Source organism: Lampetra fluviatilis, unplaced genomic scaffold (genome assembly GCF_964198595.1).
Source record: "Lampetra fluviatilis unplaced genomic scaffold, kcLamFluv1.1 SCAFFOLD_577, whole genome shotgun sequence".
Taxonomy (NCBI): domain Eukaryota; kingdom Metazoa; phylum Chordata; class Hyperoartia; order Petromyzontiformes; family Petromyzontidae; genus Lampetra; species Lampetra fluviatilis.
In genome coordinates this window covers 53,218-64,656 of record NW_027621102.1, presented here as the reverse complement: position 1 = coordinate 64,656, position 11,439 = coordinate 53,218, and the positions used below count along the sequence as shown (strand labels likewise).

The window sequence follows — 11,439 nt, the reverse complement described above, 5'->3', positions numbered from 1 at the left end:
AGTGGTGAGGTGAGTGGTGAGGTGAGTGGTGAGGTGAGTGGTGAGGTGAGTGGTGGGGTGAGTGGTGAGGTGATTGGTGAGTGGTGTGGTGAGTGGTGAGGTGAGTGGTGAGGTGAGTGGTGAGGTGAGGTGAGTGGTGAGTGAGTGGTGAGGTGAGTGGTGGGGTGAGTGGTGAGGTGAGTGGTGAGGTGAGTGGTGAGGTGAGTGGTGAGGTGAGTGGTGAGGTGAGTGGTGAGGTGAGTGGTGAGTGAGTGGTGAGTGAGTGGTGGGGTGAGTGGTGAGGTGAGTGGTGAGGTGAGTGGTGAGGTGAGGTGAGTGGTGAGTGAGTGGTGAGGTGAGTGGTGGGGTGAGTGGTGAGGTGAGTGGTGAGGTGAGTGGTGAGGTGAGTGGTGAGGTGAGTGGTGAGGTGAGTGGTGAGGTGAGTGGTGAGTGGTGAGTGAGTGGTGAGTGAGTGGTGAGGTGAGTGGTGAGTGAGTGAGTGGTGAGGTGAGTCGTGAGGTGAGTGGTGAGTGAGTGGTGGGGTGAGTGGTGAGGTGAGTGGTGAGGTGAGTGGTGAGGTGAGTGGTGAGTGAGTGGTGAGGTGAGTGGGTGGTGAGTGGTGAGGTGAGTGGTGAGTGAGTGGTGAGGTGAGTGGTGAGCTGAGTGGTGAGTGAGTGGTGAGGTGAGTGGTGAGGTGAGTGGTGAGGTGAGTGGTGAGGTGAGTGGTGAGGTGAGGTGAGTGGTGAGTGAGTGGTGAGGTGAGGTGAGTGGTGAGTGAGTGGTGAGGTGAGTGGTGAGTGGTGAGGTGAGTGGTGAGGGGAGTGGTGAGTGAGTGGTGAGGTGAGTGAGTGGTGAGGTGAGGTGAGTGGTGAGTGAGTGGTGAGGTGAGTGGTGAGTGGTGAGGTGAGTGGTGAGTGAGTGGTGAGGTGAGTGGTGAGTGGTGAGGTGAGTGGTGAGGTGAGTGGTGGTGAGGGGAGTGAGTGGTGGTGAGGTGAGTGGTGAGTGAGTGGTGAGGTGAGTGGTGAGTGGTGAGGTGAGTGGTGAGGGGAGTGGTGAGTGAGTGGTGAGGTGAGTGGTGAGTGAGTGGTGAGGTGAGGTGAGTGGTGAGTGAGTGGTGAGGTGAGTGGTGAGTGGTGAGGTGAGTGGTGAGTGAGTGGTGAGGTGAGTGGTGAGTGGTGAGGTGAGTGGTGAGGTGAGTGGTGGTGAGGGGAGTGAGTGGTGGTGAGGTGAGTGGTGAGTAGTGAGGTGAGTAGTGAGGTGAGTGGTGAGGTTAGTGGTCGGGTGAGTGGTGAGTGGTGAGGTGAGGTGTGAGGTGAGTGGTGAGGTGAGGTGAGTGGGGAGTGGTGAGTGGTGAGGTGAGGTGTGAGGTGAGTGGTGAGGTGAGGTGAGTGGGGAGTGGTGAGTGGTGAGGTGAGGTGTGAGGTGAGTGGTGAGGTGAGGTGAGTGGTGAGGTGAGTGGTGAGGTGAGGTGTGAGGTGAGTGGTGAGGTGAGGTGAGTGGGGAGTGGTGAGTGGTGAGGTGAGGTGTGAGGTGAGTGGTGAGGTGAGGTGAGTGGTGAGGTGAGGTGAGTGGTGTGGTGAGTGGTGAGGTGAGTGAGTGGTAAGTGGTGTGGTGAGTGGTGATTAAAAATAATACAAATTAAGTAATTAAAAAGAACAAATTAAAGTGATTAAAATAATAAAAAATAAAGTGAATAAAATTTTAACAAAATAAAGTGAATAAAAATAATAAAAAATAAAGTGATTAAAAATAAAAAATAAAGTGATTAAAAAGAATCAAAATAAAGTGAATACAAAATAAAGTGATAAAAAATAAAAAATAAAGTGATTAAAAAGAATCAAAATAAAGTGAATACAAAATAAATAAAGTGATTAAAAAGAATCAAAATAAAGTGAATACAAAATAAAGTGATAAAAAATAATAAAAACAAAGTGATTAAAATAATACAAAAATAAGTGAAAAATAAATGTGTTAAAGTGATTAAAAATAATAAAAAATAAAGTGATTAAAAATACTAATTTAAAAGTGATTAAAATAATAATAAATAAAGTGAATAAAATTTTTATTAAATAAAGCGATTAAAAATAATACTAATAAAGTGATTAAAATAATAAAAATTAAAGTGAATAAAAAATGAATAAAATAAAGTGATTAAAATAATAATAAATAAAGTGAATACAATTTTTCTAAAATAAAGTGATTAAAAATAATACTAATAAAGTGATTAAAATAATAAAAAAGTGAATAAAAAATGAATAAAATAAAGTGATTAAAATAATAAAAAAGTGAATAAAAAATGAATAAAATAAAGTGATTAAAATAATAAAAAAGTGAATAAAAAATGAATAAAATAAAGTGATTAAAATAATAAAATTAAAGTGATTAAAATAATGTTAAATAAAGTGATAAAAAAATAAATAAAATAAAGAGATTTATATTTTTTTATTAAGTTTATTTCTATACATTTGTATTCACTTTATTGCTATTTTGTATTCACTTTATTGCTATTTTGTATTGCATTGATTCACTTTATTGCTATTTTGTATTCACTTTATTGCTATTTTGTATTGCATTGATTCACTTTATTGCTATTTTTATTCACTTTATTGCTATTTTGTATTGCATTGATTCACTTTATTGCTATTTTGTATTCACTTTATTGCTATTTTGTATTGCATTGATTCACTTTATTGCTATTTTTATTCACTTTATTGCTATTTTGTATTGCATTGATTCACTTTATTGCTATTATTTTATCATTTTTTCACTTCATTTCTATTCTTTGTCTTAACTTTATTCATACGAGTTAGTATTATTTTGCATTAACTTTATTCATCTTATTTTTATTCACTTAATTTCTATTATTTTAATTAATTTCCGTTCTATCTCTTTTATTCACTTTCTGTTTTTTTCACTTCATTTAGATGTCTCCATCTACGTGACTTCGCCAAAGTTTTACGTCACAATCTTTTCTCTTCGCAGTGGTGAGGGTGAGCAGTGGCGAGGGTGAGCAGTGGTGAGGGTGAGCAGTGGTGAGGGTGAGCAGTGGTGAGGGTGAGCAGTGGTGAGAGGGTGAGCAGTGGTGAGGGTGAGCAGTGGCGAGGGTGAGCAGTGGAGAGGGTGAGCAGTGGCGAGGGTGAGCAGTGGTGAGGGTGAGCAGTGGCGAGGGTGAGCAGTGGAGAGGGTGAGCAGTGGTGAGGGTGAGCAGTGGTGAGGGTGAGCAGTGGTGAGGGTGAGCAGTGGTGAGAGGGTGAGCAGTGGTGAGGGTGAGCAGTGGAGAGGGTGAGCAGTGGTGAGGGTGAGCAGTGGTGAGGGTGAGCAGTGGCGAGGGTGAGCAGTGGCGAGGGTGAGCAGTGGCGAGGGTGAGCAGTGGAGAGGGTGAGCAGTGGTGAGGGTGAGCAGTGGTGACGGTGAGCAGTGGCGAGGGTGAGCAGTGGTGAGAGGGTGAGCAGTGGTGAGGGTGAGCAGTGGTGAGGGTGAGCAGTGGTGAGGGTGAGCAGTGGTGAGGGTGAGCAGTGGTGAGGGTGAGCAGTGGTGAGGGTGAGCAGTGGTGAGGGTGAGCAGTGGTGAGGGTGAGCAGTGGTGAGGGTGAGCAGTGGTGAGAGGGTGAGCAGTGGTGAGGGTGAGCAGTGGTGAGAGGGTGAGCAGTGGTGAGGGTGAGCAGTGGTGAGGGTGAGCAGTGGTGAGTGGTGAGTGAGTGGTGAGTGAGTGGTGAGGTGAGTGGTGAGTGAGTGGTGAGTGAGTGGTGAGTGAGTGGTGAGGTGAGTGGTGAGGTGGGTGGTGAGTGAGTGGTGAGGTGATTGGTGAGTGGTGAGGTGAGTGGTGAGGTGAGTGGTGAGTGAGTGGTGAGGTGAGTGGTGAGTGATTGGTGAGGTGAGTGGTGAGGTGAGGGGTGAGGTGAGTGGTGAGGTGAGTGGTGAGTGAGTGGTGAGGTGAGTGGTGAGGTGAGTGGTGAGGTGAGTGGTGAGGTGAGTGGTGAGGTGAGTGGTGGGGTGAGTGGTGAGGTGATTGGTGAGTGGTGTGGTGAGTGGTGAGGTGAGTGGTGAGGTGAGTGGTGAGTGGTGAGGTGAGGTGAGTGGTGAGTGAGTGGTGAGGTGAGTGGTGGGGTGAGTGGTGATGTGAGTGGTGAGGTGAGTGGTGAGGTGAGTGGTGAGGTGAGTGGTGAGGTGAGTGGTGAGTGAGTGGTGAGTGAGTGGTGAGTGAGTGGTGAGGTGAGTGGTGAGGTGAGTGGTGGGGTGAGTGGTGAGGTGAGTGGTGAGTGAGTGAGTGGTGAGGTGAGTCGTGAGGTGAGTGGTGAGTGAGTGGTGGGGTGAGTGGTGAGGTGAGTGGTGAGTGAGTGGTGAGGTGAGTGGTGCGTGAGTGGTGCGTGAGTGGTGAGGTGAGTGGTGAGGTGAGTGGTGAGGTGAGTGGTGAGGTGAGTGGTGAGGTGAGTGGTGAGGTGAGGTGAGTGGTGAGTGAGTGGTGAGGTGAGGTGAGTGGTGAGTGAGTGGTGAGGTGAGTGGTGAGTGGTGAGGTGAGTGGTGAGGGGAGTGGTGAGTGAGTGGTGAGGTGAGTGAGTGGTGAGGTGAGGTGAGTGGTGAGTGAGTGGTGAGGTGAGTGGTGAGTGGTGAGGTGAGTGGTGAGTGAGTGGTGAGGTGAGTGGTGAGTGGTGAGGTGAGTGGTGAGGTGAGTGGTGGTGAGGGGAGTGAGTGGTGGTGAGGTGAGTGGTGAGTGAGTGGTGAGGTGAGTGGTGAGTGGTGAGGTGAGTGGTGAGGGGAGTGGTGAGTGAGTGGTGAGGTGAGTGGTGAGTGAGTGGTGAGGTGAGGTGAGTGGTGAGTGAGTGGTGAGGTGAGTGGTGAGTGGTGAGGTGAGTGGTGAGTGAGTGGTGAGGTGAGTGGTGAGTGGTGAGGTGAGTGGTGGTGAGGGGAGTGAGTGGTGGTGAGGTGAGTGGTGAGTGAGTGGTGAGGTGAGTGGTGAGTGGTGAGGTGAGTGGTGAGGGGAGTGGTGAGTGAGTGGTGAGGTGAGTGGTGAGTGAGTGGTGAGGTGAGTGGTGAGTGAGTGGTGAGGTGAGGTGAGTGGTGAGTGAGTGGTGAGTGAGTGGTGAGGTGAGTGGTGAGTGGTGAGGTGAGTGGTGAGGTGAGTGGTGGTGAGGGGAGTGGTGAGTGAGTGGTGAGGTGAGTGGTGAGTGGTGAGGTGAGTGGTGAGGGGAGTGGTGAGTGAGTGGTGAGGTGAGTGGTGAGTGAGTGGTGAGGTGAGGTGAGTGGTGGTGAGGGGAGTGAGTGGTGGTGAGGTGAGTGGTGAGTGGTGAGGTGAGTGGTGAGGTGAGTGGTGGTGAGGGGAGTGAGTGGTGGTGAGGTGAGTGGTGAGTGGTGAGGTGAGTGGTGAGGTGAGTGGTGGTGAGGGGAGTGAGTGGTGGTGAGGTGAGTGGTGGTGAGGGGAGTGAGTGGTGGTGAGGTGAGTGGTGAGTAGTGAGGTGAGTGGTGAGGTGAGTGGTGAGTGGTGAGGTGAGTGGTGAGTGGTGAGGTGAGTGGTGAGGTGAGTGGTGGTGAGGGGAGTGAGTGGTGGTGAGGGGAGTGAGTGGTGGTGAGTAGTGAGGTGAGTGGTGAGGTGAGTGGTGAGTGGTGAGGTGAGTGGTGAGGTGAGTGGTGGTGAGGGGAGTGAGTGGTGGTGAGGGGAGTGAGTGGTGGTGAGTAGTGAGGTGAGTGGTGAGGTGAGTGGTGGTGAGGGGAGTGAGTGGTGGTGAGGGGAGTGAGTGGTGGTGAGTAGTGAGGTGAGTGGTGAGGTGAGTGGTGAGTGGTGAGGTGAGTGGTGAGGTGAGTGGTGGTGAGGGGAGTGAGTGGTGGTGAGGGGAGTGAGTGGTGGTGAGTAGTGAGGTGAGTGGTGAGGTGAGTGGTGGTGAGGGGAGTGAGTGGTGGTGAGTAGTGAGGTGAGTGGTGAGGTGAGTGGTGATTAAAAATAATACAAATTAAGAACAAATTAAAGTGATTAAAATAATAAAAAATAAAGTGAATAAAATTTTAACAAAATAAAGTGATAAAAATAAAAAATAAAGTGATTAAAAAGAATCAAAATAAAGTGAATACAAAATAAATAAAGTGATAAAAAATAATAATTTAAAAGTGATTAAAATAATAATAAATAAAGTGAATACAAATTGTATTAAATAAAGCGATTAAAAATAATACAAATAAAGTGATTAAAATAATAAAAAAGTGAATAAAAAATGAATAAAATAAAGTGATTAAAAATAATAAAATTAAAGTGATTAAAATAATGTTAAATAAAGTGATAAAAAAATAAATAAAATAAAGAGATTTATATTTTTTTATTAAGTTTATTTCTATACATTTGTATTCACTTTATTGCTATTTTGTATTCACTTTATTGCTATTTTGTATTGCATTGATTCACTTTATTGCTATTTTGTATTCACTTTATTGCTATTTTGTATTGCATTGATTCACTTTATTGCTATTTTGTATTCACTTTATTGCTATTTTGTATTCACTTTATTGCTATTTTGTATTGCATTGATTCACTTTATTGCTATTTTGTATTCACTTTATTGCTATTTTGTATTCACTTTATTGCTATTTTGTATTGCATTGATTCACTTTATTGCTATTATTTTATCATTTTTTCACTTCATTTCTATTCTTTGTCTTAACTTTATTCATACGAGTTAGTATTATTTGCATTAACTTTATTCATCTTATTTTTATTCACTTAATTTCTATTATTTTAATTAATTTCCGTTCTATCTCTTTTATTCACTTTCTGTTTTTTTCACTTCATTTAGATGTCTCCACCTACGTGACTTCGCCAAAGTTTTACGTCACAATCTTTTCTCTTCGCAGTGGTGAGGGTGAGCAGTGGCGAGGGTGAGCAGTGGTGAGGGTGAGCAGTGGCGAGGGTGAGCAGTGGAGAGGGTGAGCAGTGGAGAGGGTGAGCAGTGGTGAGGGTGAGCAGTGGAGAGGGTGAGCAGTGGAGAGGGTGAGCAGTGGTGAGGGTGAGCAGTGGCGAGGGTGAGCAGTGGAGAGGGTGAGCAGTGGCGAGGGTGAGCAGTGGTGAGGGTGAGCAGTGGTGAGGGTGAGCAGTGGCGAGGGTGAGCAGTGGTGAGGGTGAGCAGTGGAGAGGGTGAGCAGTGGAGAGGGTGAGCAGTGGTGAGGGTGAGCAGTGGAGAGGGTGAGCAGTGGCGAGGGTGAGCAGTGGCGAGGGTGAGCAGTGGAGAGGGTGAGCAGTGGTGAGGGTGAGCAGTGGTGAGGGTGAGCAGTGGTGAGGGTGAGCAGTGGTGAGGGTGAGCAGTGGTGAGGGTGAGCAGTGGCGAGGGTGAGCAGTGGCGAGGGTGAGCAGTGGCGAGGGTGAGCAGTGGTGAGGGTGAGCAGTGGTGAGGGTGAGCAGTGGTGAGGGTGAGCAGTGGTGAGGGTGAGCAGTGGCGAGGGTGAGCAGTGGTGAGGGTGAGCAGTGGTGAGGGTGAGCAGTGGTGAGGGTGAGCAGTGGTGAGGGTGAGCAGTGGCGAGGGTGAGCAGTGGTGAGGGTGAGCAGTGGAGAGGGTGAGCAGTGGTGAGGGTGAGCAGTGGCGAGGGTGAGCAGTGGTGAGGGTGAGCAGTGGCGAGGGTGAGCAGTGGTGAGGGTGAGCAGTGGTGAGGGTGAGCAGTGGTGAGGGTGAGCAGTGGCGAGGGTGAGCAGTGGTGAGGGTGAGCAGTGGTGAGGGTGAGCAGTGGTGAGGGTGAGCAGTGGAGAGGGTGAGCAGTGGTGAGGGTGAGCAGTGGTGAGAGGGTGAGCAGTGGTGAGGGTGAGCAGTGGTGAGGGTGAGCAGTGGTGAGGGTGAGCAGTGGTGAGGGTGAGCAGTGGAGAGGGTGAGCAGTGGTGAGGGTGAGCAGTGGTGAGGGTGAGCAGTGGCGAGGGTGAGCAGTGGTGAGGGTGAGCAGTGGTGAGGGTGAGCAGTGGCGAGGGTGAGCAGTGGTGAGGGTGAGCAGTGGCGAGGGTGAGCAGTGGTGAGGGTGAGCAGTGGTGAGGGTGAGCAGTGGTGAGAGGGTGAGCAGTGGTGAGGGTGAGCAGTGGTGAGAGGGTGAGCAGTGGTGAGGGTGAGCAGTGGTGAGGGTGAGCAGTGGTGAGGGTGAGCAGTGGCGAGGGTGAGCAGTGGTGAGGGTGAGCAGTGGTGAGGGTGAGCAGTGGTGAGGGTGAGCAGTGGTGAGGGTGAGCAGTGGTGAGGGTGAGCAGTGGTGAGGGTGAGCAGTGGTGAGGGTGAGCAGTGGTGAGGGTGAGCAGTGGTGAGGGTGAGCAGTGGTGAGAGGGTGAGCAGTGGTGAGAGGGTGAGCAGTGGTGAGAGGGTGAGCAGTGGTGAGGGTGAGCAGTGGTGAGGGTGAGCAGTGGCGAGGGTGAGCAGTGGTGAGGGTGAGCAGTGGTGAGGGTGAGCAGTGGTGAGGGTGAGCAGTGGTGAGGGTGAGCAGTGGTGAGGGTGAGCAGTGGTGAGGGTGAGCAGTGGTGAGGGTGAGCAGTGGTGAGGGTGAGCAGTGGTGAGGGTGAGCAGTGGTGAGGGTGAGCAGTGGAGAGGGTGAGCAGTGGTGAGGGTGAGCAGTGGTGAGGGTGAGCAGTGGCGAGGGTGAGCAGTGGTGAGGGTGAGCAGTGGTGAGGGTGAGCAGTGGCGAGGGTGAGCAGTGGCGAGGGTGAGCAGTGGTGAGGGTGAGCAGTGGCGAGGGTGAGCAGTGGTGAGGGTGAGCAGTGGTGAGGGTGAGCAGTGGTGAGAGGGTGAGCAGTGGTGAGGGTGAGCAGTGGTGAGGGTGAGCAGTGGTGAGGGTGAGCAGTGGTGAGAGGGTGAGCAGTGGTGAGAGGGTGAGCAGTGGTGAGGGTGAGCAGTGGTGAGGGTGAGCAGTGGTGAGGGTGAGCAGTGGTGAGGGTGAGCAGTGGTGAGGGTGAGCAGTGGTGAGGGGGTGAAATGGTGAGGGGGTGAAATGGCCATCTGTGCGGACTACAAGTCGTTCACCATCTCACCCTGGCTCCACCACCACCACCTCCACCACCTCCTCCACCATCTCCTCCACCTCCTCCTCTACCTCCTGCTACTCCATCACCATCCGGGCCTTGCTTGCTCCGATGTTAGCTCAGGTAAAGTGATGGGCCACCATCATCACCAGCATCATCATCATCACCACCACCATCATCATCACTACCACCATCATCATCACTACCATCATCATCATCACTACCACCATCATCATCACCACCATCATCATCACTAGCATCATCACCACCATCATCATCACTACCATCATCATCACTAGCATCATCATCACCATCATCATCACTAGCATCATCACCACCATCACCATCACTAGCATCATCATCATTACCATCATCATCACCACCATCATCATCATCACTACCATCATCATCATCACTACCATCATCATCACTACCATCATCACCACCACCATCATCACCATCACTACCATCACCACCATCGCTACCATCATCACCACCACCATCATCACCATCACTAGCATCATCACCATCACCACCACCATCATCACCACCACCATCATCACCATCACTAGCATCATCACCACCACCATCATCACCATCACTACCATCATCACCATCACTTCCATCACCACCATCGCTACCATCATCATCACTACAATCATCATCACTACCATCATCATCACTACCATCATCATCACCACCATCATCATCATCACCACCATCATCATCACTACCACCATCATCACCATCATCACCACCACCATCATCACTACCATCACCACCATCATCTTCACTACAATCATCACTACAATCATCATCACTACCATCACCACCACCACCATCACCATCACTAGCATCATCATCACTACCATCATCATCACTACCATCATCACCACCACCATCATCATCACTACCATCATCATCACCACCATCATCATCACTAGCATCATCATCACCACCATCATCATCACTACCATCATCATCACTACCATCATCATCACCACCATCATCATCACTAGCATCATCATCACCACCATCATCATCACTACCATCATCATCACTACCATCATCATCACTACCATCATCATCACTACCATCATCACCACCACCATCACCATCACTAGCATCATCATCATCACCATCATCATCACCACCACCACCACCACCATCACTAGCATCATCATCATTACCATCATCACCACCACCACCACCATCACTAGCATCATCATCATTACCATCATCATCACCACCATCACTAGCATCATCATCATCACCACCATCATCATCACTAGCATCATCATCATCACCACCATCATCATCACTACCACCACCATCATCATCATCATCACTAGCATCATCATCACCACCATCATCATCACTAGCATCATCATCATCACCACCATCATCATCACTACCACCACCATCATCATCATCATCACTAGCATCATCATCACCACCATCATCATCACTAGCATCATCATCATTACCATCATCACCACCACCACCACCATCACTAGCATCATCATCACTACCATCACCACCACCACCATCACCATCACCACCATCACTAGCATCATCATCATTACCATCATCATCACCACCACCATCATCATCACTAGCATCATCATCATTACCATCATCATCATCACCACCATCATCATCACTAGCATCATCATCATTACCATCATCATCATCACCACCATCATCACCACCACCATCATCATCACTAGCATCATCATCACTAGCATCATCATCATTACCATCATCATCACCACCACCATCATCATCACTAGCATCATCATCATTACCATCATCATCATCACCACCATCATCATCACCACCATCATCATCACTAGCATCATCATCACTACCATCATCATCACCACCACCATCACTAGCATCATCATCATTACCATCATCATCATCACTACCATCATCATCACTACCATCATCATCACTAGCATCATCACCACCATCATCATCACCACCATCATCACCATCACTACCATCATCATCACTACCATCATCATCATCACTACCATCATCATCATCATCATCACTACCATCATCATCACTACCATCATCATCACCACCATCACCACCATCACTACCATCATCACCACCACCATCACCACCATCACTACCATCACCACCATCGCTACCATCATCACCACCACCATCATCACCATCACCACCACCATCATCACCACCACCATCATCACCACCACCATCATCACCATCACTACCATCACCACCATCGCTACCATCATCACCACCACCATCATCACCATCACTACCATCACCACCATCGCTACCATCATCACCACCACCATCATCACCATCACTACCACCATCATCACCACCACCATCATCACCACCACCATCATCACCATCACCACCACCATCATCACCACCACCATCATCACCACCACCATCATCACCATCACTACCATCACCACCATCGCTACCATCATCACCACCACCATCATCACCATC

The 11,439-nt window shown here is 48.9% G+C and overlaps 1 long non-coding RNA gene across 3 annotated transcripts in view; it reads left to right on the top strand.

The window, feature by feature from the left end:
• Positions 1–3,844: 3,844 nt before the first annotated feature.
• The window catches only part of LOC144954766 (uncharacterized), a 26,509-nt gene continuing 18,914 nt past the window's right edge, over positions 3,845–11,439 (top strand). Inside the window, exon 1 of one of the 3 annotated variants that reach the window (XR_013641350.1) lies at positions 3,845–3,859. This is a non-coding gene — a long non-coding RNA (uncharacterized LOC144954766). Of the gene's footprint in view, positions 3,860–6,759; positions 6,818–8,675; positions 9,067–11,439 lie in introns of those variants that run through there. The other 2 variants (XR_013641349.1, XR_013641348.1) reach the window with 2 other exon arrangements.